The sequence below is a fragment of the Dromiciops gliroides genome, chromosome 1, assembly GCF_019393635.1.
Source record: "Dromiciops gliroides isolate mDroGli1 chromosome 1, mDroGli1.pri, whole genome shotgun sequence".
Lineage (NCBI taxonomy): Eukaryota > Metazoa > Chordata > Mammalia > Microbiotheria > Microbiotheriidae > Dromiciops > Dromiciops gliroides.
The window spans coordinates 145,438,990-145,453,772 of NC_057861.1; the positions used below are offsets into that span (position 1 = coordinate 145,438,990).

The 14,783-nt window shown below is 41.6% G+C and overlaps 1 protein-coding gene across 1 annotated transcript in view; it reads right to left on the reverse strand.

The window, feature by feature from the left end:
• The window catches only part of CPQ (carboxypeptidase Q), a 628,024-nt gene extending 619,891 nt beyond the window's left edge, over window positions 1-8,133 (reverse strand). Inside the window, exon 1 of the mRNA XM_043996276.1 lies at window positions 8,053-8,133. The gene's annotated coding sequence lies outside the window, so the exon portion shown is untranslated. The remainder of the gene's footprint in view (window positions 1-8,052) is intronic.
• Between the last annotated feature and the right edge of the window lie 6,650 nt (window positions 8,134-14,783).

Consider the following 14,783-nt stretch of genomic DNA (forward strand, 5'->3'; position numbering starts at 1 on the left):
GACTCAACTTCCTGAGTTAAAAACTCACCTCAAACACTTACTAGCTGTGTGACCCTGACCAAGTCACTTAACTCTGTTTGCCTCAGTTTCCTCATCTGTAAAATGAGCTGGAAAAGGAAATGCCAAACCACTTTAAGATCTTTGCCAAGAAAACCCCAAATGGGATCACTAAGAGTCAGATAGACTGAAACTATTTAACAATAAACAACATTTAAAAAAAAATAACTTGCCCAAGGTCACATAGGAAATGATTCAGAGCCAGGATTTGAATCCAAGTCCTATGACTCTAAATCTAGTTCTCTTTCCACTAAATGTTTATTGATTGATTGACTGATTGACTACACCATGATTTTCAAACATCTGTCAAAAATTAAAAACAAAAACCACAACATAAACCATTCCATGGAGATTGGTGGGAATTTTTCGTATAGGGCCACCTACTTTCTGCTTCCAAAATTGGCAATGCTGTAAATGTTTATATATGAAACTGCCTGTCCTTCTATTTGGGTCAAAGCAAAAGAATTTAGTAAAATTCTAACTGAACTACAGAAATCTTCAAGGCAATGACCCTACACTGACTCTTTCTTCTCATTCAGTCTTTTTTCTCCAGCAATCCAGCTTCAACTACTACCTGAGACTAAATCCATATTCATTCTCACCATAGTACACAACCCTACACCCACATTACTATTAACCCACAGTTCACACACAGCTGGAACCTTCTGTTGTTCAGTTGTTTCAGTAGGGTCCAATTCTTTGAGAATCCATTTGGGGTTTTCTTGGCAAAGAGACTAGAGAGGTTTGCTATTTCCTTCTCCAGCCCATTTTATAGATGAAGAAACTGAGGGAAACTGGGTTAAGTGACTTGCTCAGGGTCACACAGCTAGTAAATCTCTGAGGGTGTATCTGAACTCAGGTCTTCCTGAGTTCCCAATGCTCTATCCAGTGCAACAACTAGCTTCCTTTTTTTGTTGTTTTTTGGTGGGGGTGGAGGGGGGTGTAATGTAACCAAAAAGTCTTTCTTCTGATCCACAGAAAACGTACTAGACATAAAACCTGAAGGATTCAAAGGTACATATAAATCTAACAATGGCAAAATAGCCCAATAAACTCATTATACTCCCACCCACCCTTGTAAGGTAAAAACGATTCTGTGGGATTACAGAACAGACACTTCACATTCACCTCAGACCACAGCATCCAAGAGACTTACAAGTTCAGATCTCTTGGCCCTCCAGGAGATGGCTTTCTATTAAAGTCTATTAGTTTAGGGTGATCCTAGTTGTCTTCTTTGAGAAGGAGGTTATTAAGGAAATCCTTTCCAGATGGTCAAATGGTGCCAGACTCCTACTCCTCCTTAACTGAATCTTAAATGTAGATCATTTCCTCCTCATTCTCTCTCACCTTTCATATCCAATCTGTGGCCAAGCACTTCTGTTTCTGTCTTCATAACCTCTCTTGTATCCACCCCCTTCTCTCCCCTAACACTGCCACTACCCTGGTGTAGACCCTCATCGCCTCCCGCCTGGACCACTGCATGGCTGGTCTCATTGCCACAAGTCTCTCCTCACCACTCAGCTGTCAGATTGATTTTCCTAAAACAGAAGTCTGACTATTTGGTGAGCCCGGCCCCACCTCAAGTCTTCTATTCTCCAGGCTGAATATCCCTTGTTCCTGCAACCAATGTTTATGCAGCATCATAGTCAAACCCTTCATCATTCCTTGAAAATAAGTGAAAACTTTTATCTTCCTAAACTCTGTTTTTGGCAGCTGGTGGGAAAGTATAAGGAGTACTGGGCCTGGAGTCTGGAAGACAAGAGTTTAAATCTGGCCTCAGACTTTTGCTAGCTGTGTGGCCTTTGGACAAGTCATTTAACCTCTGTCTGCTTCTGTTTCCACAACCATAAAGTGGGGATAATAACAGCGCCCACCTAGCAGGGTTATTGTGAAGATCAAATGAAAATAACAGTAAAAAAATAAAAGCTGGCTACAGCACTGGAGGTGCTGCATAAATGCTTTCTCCCTTCCTCTTGGCTACCTAACATCTCCATTCCCCAAACACTATCTTCTGGTTTGGTTTTTCCATTCCTAGAAGACAAATGACCCTGTAATTCAATTTTTCAAACATTGATGAAGCTACTATTAAGTGCATGGCACCACAGTAAACTCTAATTCAAAGATAAAAACACCACCACACAATCCCTCAAAGAGTTTGTAGGCTAACTGGGAAGAGGGAGGGAGGACAAGACATATATTTAAGTATGATATAAGGTTAAAAAACAATACTTGTAATTAAGCCAAAGGAGGGCCAGGAAAAATGCTATGATAAAATTGAGAAAGCAAAGAGTCTGATCAATTTGGGGACAAGGGAATGGGGGCCTAGGGAGGAGAAGAAAGGCAGGAAGGGTAAAAAAAAAAAACCTAGTTTACAAAAACAGCCAGAGACATCAGATCCCCACTCAATATGCCAAACTAGGCCCCACTTGCTCCAGTCTTATTCAATGTAACCATTCACAATAGCTAAAGCAGGTAGCATTGCTTTATTTTGTTTTACCTTTACTCATTTTGGAGTTTTGATCATTTAGACATAATCATGCAAAATTATTTAAATATGCATGCAAAAAAGATTGTTTAAAATATGTATTAAAAAATGACACAATCTCAAAGGTCCCTTCCAGCTCCAAAAGTCTACGCTCTGTGATCTCAAATGTATGCAAATGAATGACAATGTGTCCCCAGACTAAAGGGGGAAAATATGGCAGCCTTAGTCAGGGCTTTCACTGAAGCAAATGAGTCCCAGGGAAGTAAGAACATGGCATTAGAAAATGAAGTTGTGTCCTCCTCAACCACCCCCAAGTCCTGTTATACCAGAAGAGGACAGAAAAATAGAGAGCTGGAATTCACAACTCATTGCCAAAGAGATAGTATATTCAAAGAATCACAACCAAACTATCTTGGCTAAAGAGAGTTCCTTGGAACAGACTATGATTTCAGGAACAATTAATCATTATCCCAGACAACATTCTATATTGGTCTGACCATAGGTCACATTTTCTACCCCTAGCCTTTAGCTTAGCTTGCATAAAATTTGAATATATCTGATAACTGGTGTCATTATTTAGTGTATGTTGTTCACCTGATTAGTCATGTCTGAGCTGAGTTGTGACTCCATTTGGGGTTTTCTTGGCAGAAATACTGGAGTGGTTTACCATTTCCTTCTCTAGCTCATTTTACAGATGAGGAAACTGAGGCAAACAGGGTTAAGTGACTTGCCCAGGGTCAAAGGGCTTGTAAATATCTTAAGTCAGGTTTGAACTCAGGTCCTCCTGACTCCAAACCCAACACTCTATCCACTACACCACCTAGCTGCCTTTATTTAGTGTATACCTATAGACAGACAGATAGATATATACATACAGAGATATAGATGTAGATATTTTCTTTCACTGAAATCTCATTTTAGTGGTGTGACCTATATTGCAGGATTCAATTCAAAAAGAACTTATTAAAGACCTACTGTGTAACAGGGACTGTAATAGTTGTTTTTAAAAGCAAATAAACAAACAAAAAATCAGCAGTCCCTGCCTTTGAGGAACTTACATTCTAATACAACCTTGATATAAACCAATATGGTAAAATTACAGAATTTTAAATTCAACATTCATTCACTCATAAAGGCAGCATAGTTTATGGAAGGGAAATCTGAACCTAGAATAATCCACTCTCTGGCTCTAATACATATTAGCTATATGACCATAGGCAAGTCACCTAATCTGTCTGCATTTGAGTCACACACACACACACACACACACACACACACACACACACACACACACACACACACATTAGAGAAGAGATGCCCAGAGATGTTGGAGAAACTGTCCAGGGCAATTATTTACATAACATAGTCCAGAGGATGATGGGAGAAGAAAGAAAAAACAAATGGAAAGTGAAGTGGGAATGCCTTGTCCAACATGGAAAGCTTCATTTGGAACGGATAACCCAAGGGCAAGGCACATTTTCCAGGCACTGAGGGAGGAAGTAGTACAGAACTGTCATGAGTCAACCCAAAGAAGAAAACCTATTGGTTTGGATCAAAGTCCCACAACTATCTAAAAAGACTCTTTGTATGGAGAATGGGACTGTGGGATCAAGAAATAAATGGGAGAAGATTTCAATAGGCTGGAGGCAGTTAGTATTTGAAAAATGGGAATTCCTAACCATTTTTGTGTCATGGACCTCTCTGGCAGTTTGGTGAAGCCTATGGATCCCTTCAAAGAATAATGTTTTTAAATGCATAAAAATGTATAGGCTTGGGGCAGCTAGGTGGCGCAGTGGATAGAGCACCGGCCTTGGATTCAGGAGGACCAGAGTTTAAATCCAGCCTCAGACACTTAACACTTACTAGCTGTGTGGCCCTGGGCAAGTCACTTAACCCCAATTGCCTCACCACCACCAACAACAACAACAAAAAGAAAACCACAAAAATGTATAGGCTTATAAAGAAAAGCAATTAAAATAAAGTTTCCAAAATATCTCTTTCTTTCACATTCATAGAACCCTTGAAATCTATCCACATATCACTTAAGGGTCCGTGGATCCCAGGTTAGGAACCCTTCCTCTGGAGGAAGGAATTCACCTGAGGCATCAATGCAATCCACTCCAAATTCCAAACCTTCTAAAGCCCACCAATGTTTGTTGGAAGAGAGCCAAATAGCTGTGGGCAGGGAAGCAGGTCAAAATGGCAAGAAGGACCTTTATGCCTATGAGCAATAATAGAATGTGACAGCACCAAGACAAGAGAATTTGCCAGGAAAAGGTCGGTAAGACTCAGAGAACCAAGAAGGAGAAGCAAATTCCAGCCTTCCCTTTAATGACCCAAGGTCATGCTGTATGTCACAAGTACTGGAAAGTAAGAAGGGCAGGAGGGTAGCCTCTTGTATCTCTGCAAGGTTGAAAATGGATTATTCTATGTGTCCTTTTCTCTCTGAATAAAACTGTTCTATGTTTTGAAGCCTTGTCAACATTAAGTATTTTAAGAGAGCCACTTTTAAGTCAACATTAAGTATTTTAAGAGAGTACCAGATACTGAAGTGCCCTGGCTTCCCACCAGGGCCTGAGCAATGTGCTAGTCTAGTGAGAGGCCCCTGAAGGGTATCAAAGCCTCTGACAGGAGCAACACGTACAAAGGGAATAATAATATTTGTAGTACCTGCCTCATAGGGTTGATATGAAGAACAAATGAGATAATGTTTGCAAAGCACTTTATATACTTTAAAACATTATATAAATGTCAGCTAATGTGATTGCATAGTATAATAGTGATGATTTGTTAACAGTTCAAAATTAGCAGGGTAAAGGTAAAATATAAGCTATAAATCTTCCTGCCTTTAAGCAAAGCTACACGGGGTGTTCCAAAAGTCTCTGTCCTGCTTTAATAGTGTGGAACAGCACTAAAACTTTTGGGACACCCCATCTTTCCAGAAATTAAGATCGATCAAATGGACGTATTTAAATTAGGGGTGATCATTCACTTTGCTAAGTCACCAAAATGATTACTTTAAATAGGCCAGCCTCCCATCGTCATTTAAAATATAATTCAATTCACAAAAATGATAGTTTATAGTCTTCATCTCTATCAGGTGATAAGAGGAATTAACTCTTAGATGCTTAAAAAAGCACCTTCTCCACAGCAACACTTGTGAGGTAGGGGAATTGTAAATAGTATAATCTCCATTTTCTGCCTTAATAAACTGAGGCTTAGGGGCTGATCCAGAGAGCCGGTCAATGGCACAGCCAGAATTCAAACCACAGTTACATTATCCTGTTGAGGATTCTCTCCCCAAAGCTTTCCTCTGGCATGCCAACAACAGATATAGTTTTCTCTACCGTCTGTACCTTGTGTGGCATCACAGGATGATGCAGTCAGAGATCTAGAACTGTAGAAGCCCTCAGAGAGCATCTAGTCTAAATGACCTTGCCTCACCATTCCACATATAGGGAAACTGAACCTCACAGAGGAAAAATGATTCATCCATGTTCACACAGGCTGTCAACTCATTCACTTTAGCAGTTCAGTAAATAAGCCACTTCAGGTTGGCCTGTGCAGGACCATAAGTAACATACTTCTACATAGAAGAAGCAACACTTTTAAATCATAAAATAATAAAACGAAATCAACAGAATCATAGACTAAAAGCTGGAAGGGACCTCAGAAGCCATCGAGCCCAACTCTCCCTTTTTACCGAGGAGGCCTAGGGAGATGAAGTCATTTGCTCAAGCTTACATAGGTGGCAAGCATCAGAGGGAGGATTTGAATTTGGGTTTTCTGACTTCGGGCCTGTGCTCTTTCTCCTATATGAGATGGGTTCTCTGAAAAGAGGAATCCTTCTCAGCATACCCTCATTTTAGAGATGAGGAACCATAGGTTCACCTGATTTGTCTACACTTAAACATTAATAATTGGGTGTCTCCAGAATGCCTGGGACCAGGCGATCCAATCCTCAGAACCCTTGAAAGCCTGGAGTTTTTCCCCTAAAAGATTCTTCTGAGGGGCAGCTAGGTGGCGCAGTGGATAGAGCACCGGCCCTGGAATCAGGAGTACCTGAGTTCAAATCTGGCCTCAGACACTTAACACTTACTAGCTGTGTGACCTTGGGGAAGTCACTTAACCCCAATTGCCTCACTAAAAAAAAAAAAAAAAAGATTGTTCTGAGTAGGAAAACCCTCAAATATTCTTTTCCCTATGTTGTCTGTCAACAATTGAAGGAATCCTTTATTCACTAACACTTATTAGTTTCTCTCCAGTTTGCTAAGTACTCCGGAACCGATGGAGACAGAGGAGGGAGAAAAATTTTTTGAGAATGATTGGGCTGGAAGGATGAGGAGGCAATTCAACAAATGGAGAAAAGGAGGGGCAGCCAGGTGGCACAGTGGATAAAGCACGGACCCTGGATTCAGGAGGACCTGAGTTCAAACCTGACCTCAGACACATGACCCTGGACAAGTCACTTAGCCCTCATTGCCTTGCAAAAAAAGAAAAGGAATAAGCACTTATATAGCATCTACTAAGTGCCAGGCATTGGGCTAAGCACTCACAACAACTCTGGGAAGGAGGTGCTGTTAAGATCCCCATTTTACAGTTGAGGAAACTGAGACAAGCATCGCACACTTAACTTTAACAAAGATGAAGTGTCTGAGGTCATATGTGAACTTGTGTCTTCTTGAGTCCAGGCTCAGAGTTCTATCCACACTGCCCCACCTAATTTGAGCTAATCTGGGTTACCGAAGCACAAGAAGGAAAGAAAATAGGATTTCTACCTCAGTCTAACCAGGGAGATGATACAATAGAATAGAAGGGCTAAAGAGATGTCTAAACAGAGTGGATTCTTGAAAAAAACAAAAGGATCATTTGTGGGGGAAGGAAAGTCACTACCAATTGCTTCCCCTACATCATTCTTCAGAAATTGCTTAACCTTTTCCCCCCAGAGGGTCTTAGTTGTATTACTGTTCCAACAGTATGGTCATACTTCATTTATCTGGGGAATGGGTGGAGGAGAATTAAGAGGTTTCCCAGAGGCCATGAATGATTCCTTAAAATTAGGAATCTCTAGATTCGGGCTTTCCCTTGAAGGTCAGTTCTGGGCCTTAGTTTCTTTTGTAAAAACCTAGGGGCTGCATCTGCAAGGGCCCTTCCAGCCAGTGCTAAAGTTCTGGGGCCCTTTCAAGAGAAATGTTTCCTTCCTCCTCCCCACCCCCACACAGAATGTAAGCTCCTAAAGAGCAGGGATTGTTTCATTTTTCACTATCTCCAGCGTCTACCAAGCATACAGTAGGTGCTTAATGTAAGGAATGAATGTGGTTATCCATTCCTCGTTTTCCAAAGAGGACCAATGACCTCACGGCTGATGTGCTGACTCGTAAGCAGAGCTGCAGAAGGGAAGTTTTTTTCTTTCCATTTCACAGCGGAGCTACCATCCTGTCATCCCATCCCCAGTGAAGGCCTGGGGCTTGCGCCCTCCCACCACTACCCTAGGTCCGCTGCAAACGCACCTTGGAGCACGCGTGTACAGAGGCCGGGCAGTGACGGCGGGTGCACGGGCTGCAGAGGCGGCGGCGGCGGCGGCGGCGGCGGCGGCGGCGGCGGCGGCAACAGCAGCAGCAGCAGCAGCAGCAGCTCAGGAGTGAGGGACAGGCGGGCTGGGTCGTTCTCTGCCTCCGGAGCCCTGCCGGGAAATATCCTTTCTCCCCTGTCAGCCGCGGTCCCGTGACTGCGGCCGGGCCTCTGGGTGCAACGCCTGCAAAGGGAGGAATGCTGCCCTGGCCCCTGTTGTCCACCCAGACGCCTGAGCAGCCCTGGGGCAGCCAGCGCAACCGCTGGGGCAAACTAGGGGATAAGGGCAAGCCCCTCTACTCCCTCCACTCTTCCTAGAACTCGTCCTGCCCCAGCCCCTCTGGCCCCCGTTGGGACACCCGTTTCTGTGCTTCATGTAAAATCTTATTATGTAAATTGGCCATTTAGCCTGAGGGTTTTTTCAAACAAATATATGTTTGTGCGTTTATTTTTTTTTTAATCAGAGCCAATAATATGAGTTTCTTTAAAAGAGAAGATGGAATGGAGTTAGTTTCAGAAACAGCATCCTTGGGCCAAAACGGCCTGGCCTGGTGCAGTTTGGTCCAGGAGCGACTGGAAAGGTAGGAGAAAGTGAAACTGACATAAGGAAGTCGTCTTGTATAAGAATCCTATGAAGATGGGGAAAGAACTGGTTTCTGAGGCTGAAAATGAAAACTAAAAATACATAGAAAACTAAAAACTTTCAAATTGAGAGATTTTAGTTTTGAGGGGTTTTTGTTTTGTTTTGAAGGTGGGGAGTGCCTTCTGTAATTCACCATTTAGCACAGTTTCTGGAACATAATAAATGTTTGTTGACTGAGGTCTGAACTTAGAAGAATGATGATGACCCCCTCTCTTTGTTAGCAAGGTGGCAAAAAAGAAGCTTTTTAAAGGTCCTGAATAGATTCGTGAAGAAAAAAAAAAACGTTGTGTTTACCATAAAAATAGCATTTATTCAGCTCTTTAGGGTTGGCAAAGCACTTTATGTATATTATTTCATTTCATCCTCAAAATAACCCTCTGAAGTAGGGCAGGGAGGAGTCAAAGGGAATGGTGATTGGAGTTTTAGGGTAATTGACTGATAATGACTTTTCAGGAATGATAGTGTTGATTTTATCATAGCTCTCAGAGCAAGAGGAGGGGGAAGAAAGGACTTAAAAAGAGTGCATGCACCCCAAACCTGGCAGTGAGATATAGGGAAGTGGTCTAAGTCTAGGAAAGATAAGGTGAATGTTAATCAATCAGATCCCAGGGTCCAAGGGATAGAAGAGCAAAAAACAAAAAAGAAAAAAAAAAAACCAGGAGTTGCCCAAGGAAATAACCTGTTGGGCTTGAGTTAGGGCAACACATAGTGAACTGGTTTTTTAACATGAGAGTGAGTTCTGCTCTTTATCAGAGAACTCACTCAAATCTAATGGCCTTTTCCCCATCCTTAACTTTCTTGACCGCTCTGCAGCCTTTAACATTGTTGATCATTCTCTTCTCTCTTTGGGACAGCTAGATGGCACAGTGGATAGAGCACTGTCCCTGAAGTAGGGAAGACCTAAAATCAAATCTCACCTCACACACTTACTAGCTGTGTGACCCTGAATAAGTCACTTAACCCCAATTTCCTTAAGCATCCAGGGCCATCTCGTCCTGATGTAAATTTTGCCACTAGACACAGATGGCTTTAGAGGAGAGAGTGAGGTTGATGATCTTGCACAGCCCTCCCTCACTTAAATCCAATTCACTGCAAGTCATGACATCACCCCAATGTTATGGTCCTCTTTGAGAACAAAAGACAAACAACACCAACACCATCTTCTTGCTAAGTATTTGTGACTGCTCTCTCCTGCTTCTCCTCCTACATATTTGATTGTTCCTCCTCAGTCCTCTTTACTAGATCTTCATTCAGGTCACACCTATTTTTGGTGGGTATCCCACAAGGCTCTGTCCTGGGCCTTCTTCTCTTCTCCCTGGATACTATTCACTTGATGAGCTTGACAGCTCCAATGGATTAAATTGTCATCTCTGTGATAATAATGTTCAGATCTTATCCAACCCTAACCTCCCTCCTGACCTCCAGATTCATATCTCCAACTGCCCATTGGATATCTCAAACTGGATGTTCATAAACATCAACAAGTCCAAAACTAAACTCATTATCTTTCCCCCAAAAGCCCTCCTTCCTTCCAAACTTCCCTATTACTGTCCAGGCTACCACCATCCTCCCAGGCTTCCAGCTTAGGTGTCATCCTCAATTTCTCATTCTCTCACTCTCCCATATCCAATCTGTTGCCAAGTCTTTAATTTTACCTTTTTAACATCTCTATTATATCCCCACTTCTCTCTGACTCTGCCATCACCCTAGTCCAAGCCCTCATCACCTCATGATGAGGTTATGAACTATGGCAATACCCTGCCGGTTGGTTTGACTCAAGTCTCTATCCACTCCAGTCCACTCTTCACTGAACTATCAAACTAAGTTTTCTATAGTACAGGACTGACCCCTACTCTATAAACTCCGGTGGCTCCTTCGCACCACCAAGATCAAATATAAAAACCTCTGTCACTCAAAGTCCTTCATATCATGGTCCCTTGGCTTGTGGAAGCTAGAAAATTGATTTTCATTCCCAGTATTTAATTGTTCTATAATTGCAATTTGAGAAGGTAAGAAGAAATACATCAGCATGTTAACCAGAAGACATCATAAGGTCTATGCACACTTCAATAATTCAATTAAATGAAATTCAGCAAGCACTTACTGAGTGCCAGGCTCTGTGGGCACTGGAGATAAAAAGACAAGAAGTGAAACAGCCCTTGCCTTGTAGCGCTTAAGCAATACAATCAATGATACCGTGTGGAAAAGTAACAGGGCAGCTAGGTGGCACATCGGATAGAGTGCTGGGCCTGAAGTCAAGAAGACTCATCTTCCTGAGTTCAAATCTGGCCTCAAAAACTTACTAACTTCGTAACCCTGGGCAAGTCACTTGACCCGGTTTGTCACAACTACAATGACTAGACAACACAAAACAAAAAGTAGACATAAACCCCGTATTTCTTTCTTGGTTTTAAATGCTGGACAATCAGGTTTGGAGAGTTCTTAAGGCAGAGTTCCTCCTTGATGAGCATAAGAGAATTTGATCTAAGTCAGAGGCCTGCCCTTAATTGGTTGATCGAATAAAGACCCAAAAGCCTAGTCAAGCATAGTAGCATCTGAGGACCCTGCCTGGTCAGTTAGGGGCCCTCTGACTCAACAAAGGTCCCTCCCAACCTGCTTTGGGGAGGGTGATCCTACTAAACTCAAGACAGCTCAAATCTCATCTACAAGAGGATGTTCCCTGTCTCCCTTACTGCTAATGCTTTTCCCCAAGAAGACTTTTCATCTGTTCTGTATAAACCTTGGATTTACATAATTGCTTGTGTGTTGTCTCCCACATTAGAATGTGAGCTCCTTGAATGTAAGTCCCATGTTAGCCCAGAGCCTGGCACATAGGAGGCACTTAAGAAATACTCACTGACTGACTAAACCAAGGAGTTTCTGGCACTAGAAAATAAATGTGAGAGTAACTGATGCAGCCTCCTTCCCCTTTTCCTATTAGAAGCTTGAAATTAAATCATTTTTTCTTTTCTTTTCTTTTTTCTTTGCGGGGCAAGGAGGGTTAAGTGACTTGCCCAGGGTCACACAGCTAGTAAGTGTCAAGTGTCTGAGGCTGGATTTGAACTCAGGTCCTCCTGAATCCAGGGTTGGTGCTTTATCCACTGTGCCACCTAGCTGCCCCTAAATCTTTTTTTCTTGAAAAGAAAAAGTATGACCATAAGGAGAAGTTATTATAGGCAGATGCTTTCTTGTTTTTTTGCCTTATATCCATGGAAGATTTAGATGCTAAACATAGTATCTTCTTTTCCATTCATCATCACACTCACTAAGGTACCAGGATAAAGCTTCCTTCCTTGTGTAAGTTACTTGGCTGAATTTGAAATCTGTGTGTCTTAATATTCTTTTTTGAGATGCCCGTTTGGAAATAAGAAATTGAAAATATATGTCATAGGTCTCAACCCTGATGCAGCATCACCAAGGAAGGATCAAGGGTTTTATGGATTGTTTAGGTGTTGTTTTTTTCCAGTTGTATCTCTCCACATTCAGAGGCCAGGTTCTAAGCTACAATGAGTATTGATTCATAGAGGAAGGATGACTCTCGGCCAGATTGTTGATGAAAGGTCTGTCCCTGGAATACAGAAATTAGAATACTTCCCCAACTGTGAACAGATAGATCAAAGACTTAACATAGCATTTAATCCTCAGAAACAAAACAAAATTATCTTCCGATAACAAGGACTTGGAAGACACATAAATGAAAATTCGGACTATTTGGGATAACCAAGGTTATCCCAAACCAAGAATGCTGGGCTGTTGCAGTCCTAGGCCAGGAACCTAGAAAAGGGTCAAGCTATTTTCAGTGATGGAAGGGGTCTAAGATAGAAGGGAGGAAACAAGCATTTATGAAGCACCTACTATGTGCCAAGCACAGTACATAGAGAAAGAGTAGAGATTCATTATCATCTAATTTAACAGTAAGAATAGAGATGCATCATCAGCCTTCCTGCTGCATACCTCTCAATCAATCTGTAAACATTTATAAGGCCCTTACTAATCTCTGGGCACTATGATAAATTCTGGGGATACAAAATTTTTTTTAAAAAGTGACAATCCCAACTCTCAAAGAGCTTACATTCTAATGGGGGTGGGGATATGGAGGAGGGGAGTCCTTGCATTCTCTCTATCCAGTGTAGCTGCAGACTCTTTCTGCTATAACTACTCTATTATGACAGCTAGGTGGTCCAGTACAGAGCTAGACCTTAAGTCCAGAAACCCTAAGTTTAAATCCTGCTACAGGTACTTACTAGCTGTGTGACCCAAGGTAAGTCAGTTAACCTCTATCTGCCTCCGTTACAGAATCTGGAAAATGGGGACAACAATAACATCTACCAGGATTGTTGTGATAATATTTATATGTACTTTGTAAACTTTAAAGTACCACAGAAATGTTAGTGGTGCTTGTGGTTATTATTATTGTTATTATTATTATTGTTAACTCTTAGCAGAAAGGCTTCCCAAGAAAAAGGGCCTTGGCCTTCCCAAATTATCATGCAGACCCTTGGAGAATCATCTCTCAACCTCTCTTCTCCCTCAGCAACCATGTGGGTGGCCAACCTCATGATGTCATAGTGATCTATCCACAAAGCCACAGTGGGAAATGAATATGTGAAAAGTGCTGAATGCGAAATGTTTACCTAGGACTGAAAGGACAGTTACTATGAATTCCTGGTACTGGTGAAAGCAGAGGTGGTCTTCACAGCTCCAGCTGCCAAAGCCAAAGGGGAACAGGGGAAGCAGAGTCCAAAAGAAGACAGGGAGCTTAACTGTTTCCTGATCATCTCCCTTCACCGTTAATACAGGCAACACTGAAAAGCAGTTGGGGGGTAGAAGCTGGACAGACAAGCACACCCCTGCAAATTATAGCACATGTAAACTGTACAAAAGCCACATTGAAGTGGATTCTAATACGAAAACACTGTTCCTGATGTCAAGGAGCATTTTAATGGAGGAAACAGCGTGTAAGTATCTGTGTATATACAAGATATATACAGTACAATGTAAATGGAAAGTAATCTCAGAGGGAAACGGGGGTGGGGTGGGAAGTAAGAAGGACTCCTGCAAAAGGTAGAGTATAGACTGAGTCTTGAAGAACGTTGAAGGAGGAAACTAAGGCATAAAGAGGATAAATACCTTGACACAAACCAGTTTCAGACCCACATCCCCCTGACTTCCCAAGTCCAACACTCTCTTCCACCATACCATGTAGTAAAAGCCTTATATAAACTCATTTATTGTTAGCCTGGTCATGCAACAACCATGTCATAACAGGAATGTCACTATATTTGTTTTTAAAACTATTGTTTTTTATTTTTAATAATATTTTATTTTCCCCAAATTACATGTAAAAACAATTTTAACATGTTTTTAAGTTTTGAGTTCCAAATTCTATCCTTTCCTCCCTCCTCTCTCCCCTCCCTGAGACAGTAAGCAATCTGACGTAGATTATACATATGCAGTCATATAACACAATTCCATATTAGTCATTTTGTGGAAGAAAACTGGAACAAAATCAAAAAAAGAAAGAAAGAAAAAAGAAACTGAAAAACAGTTTGTGTCAATCTGTATTCAGAAGCCACCAGTTCTCTAGAGGTAGATAGTATTTTTCTTCATGAGTCCTTTAGGATTGTCTTGGTTCATTGTATTGCTGAGAATACCTAAATACCTAATACATTCACAGTTTGTTGATCATACGGTATTGTGTTACCATGTACCATGTTCTCCTGGTTTTGCTCATTTCATTCAGCATTGGTTCATGTAAATCTTTCCAGGTTTTTCTTTTTTTCTTTTCCTTTTCTTTTTTTTGGTGAGGCACTTGGGGTTAAGTGACTTGCCTAGGGTCACACAGCTAGTAAGTGTCAAATGTCCAAGGCTGGATTTGAACTCAGGTCCTCCTGAATCCAGGGCCAGTACTCTATCCACTGTACTATCTAGCTGCCCTCCAGGTTTTTCTGAAATCATCCTGCTTGTCATTTCTTATAGCATAATATTCTATTACAATCATATACCTTAACTTGTTCAGTCATTCCC